The sequence below is a fragment of the Vicia villosa genome, linkage group LG3, assembly GCF_029867415.1.
Source record: "Vicia villosa cultivar HV-30 ecotype Madison, WI linkage group LG3, Vvil1.0, whole genome shotgun sequence".
Classification (NCBI taxonomy): domain Eukaryota; kingdom Viridiplantae; phylum Streptophyta; class Magnoliopsida; order Fabales; family Fabaceae; genus Vicia; species Vicia villosa.
Window position 1 is genome coordinate 211,838,116 of NC_081182.1, and position 1,212 is coordinate 211,839,327.

Consider the following 1,212-nt stretch of genomic DNA (forward strand, 5'->3'; position numbering starts at 1 on the left):
GTCCCTCGATTCCGAGGATACCTAAAAGCAAACAAATGTTGCCCTAAGTTCATTATTATCATCAATATTGTCCCTCGAAGTTGCCTCGGTAAAAACATGACGATTGTCCCAATTGCTAAGGTATCCTCGCATGATGCCTAAAAAGATTAATGACTATTATATCCTTCCCTTAGACTACCCGCCCTCTTTATGGCATGGGACAGTCTTATGGCGAACGATTACCCGATGACCCTTACACATCCAATTGAAAGACTTCCTACCCTTTATGGTATGGACGGATCCTTTCGCCTGAAAAGCTAAAAGAACAAATTTTTAAACTTAGGGTAAGTTGCTATTAATTGCTTGCTCAATTCAAAATTCAAATTTAAATTCAAAATTCAAACTCTTTTTCAAATACTTTCAAAACAATTTCGAACAAAGACTACGCTTATTTACAAGCTAAAGTTCTTTTCCGAATTTCTATTCATACACCGCTTTTCAAACAAATCAAGCATTTTCAAAGTGAGCTAAGCAGTTAAGAGCCCATGGAAAACCATGGATGCAAAGGGTGCTTTTTAAACCTTCCCTTTGCATAAATTACCCCCCGAACTCAGAATTTCTTAAAAGGTTTTTTTCTGTTTCTTTTTGCCTTTCCGAATATAGTTTGGATAAAATAAAAGTCGGTGGCGACTCTTGCTTACCGCGACATTTCGATCGATAAAAAGTCAGTTCACCGTATTACACTCATGTATTTTATTTTTAACCTCACGATATATATGAGTTATTTTCCAAGTCAGAACTTATGATGTTGAAAAGATCAACAACTTCCTCGTCTCTCCCAAGTAAATTCCCCAAAATACCCTCTAATCTCAATTGCTTCACATCTTCAGCATGGTCAATGTGCGAGTCCATGAAAACCACAAATGAACATATTTCGTAGTCATTCTCAAAATCCGGACACATCTCATATGATGTAAGGTTCAGGAAAGCAGTAATTGTGATATCATCCACAACAATCTCAGAAGGAATCAATTCTGCTGCAAACCAACTCTCAGACAAATCTACATCAAATGGCATTCTTGTCCCGCTTGATTTAAGTTTTATTCCTATTGCGGTTAGTTCTTCTATGTTCTTGTATCTCGTCAGCTTCCTTAGGTTTGGATTTTCCAACAAGAGTTGATCCTTCATGTAAGTACATAACAAATGTATTTTATCATTTTACTTATCAATTAT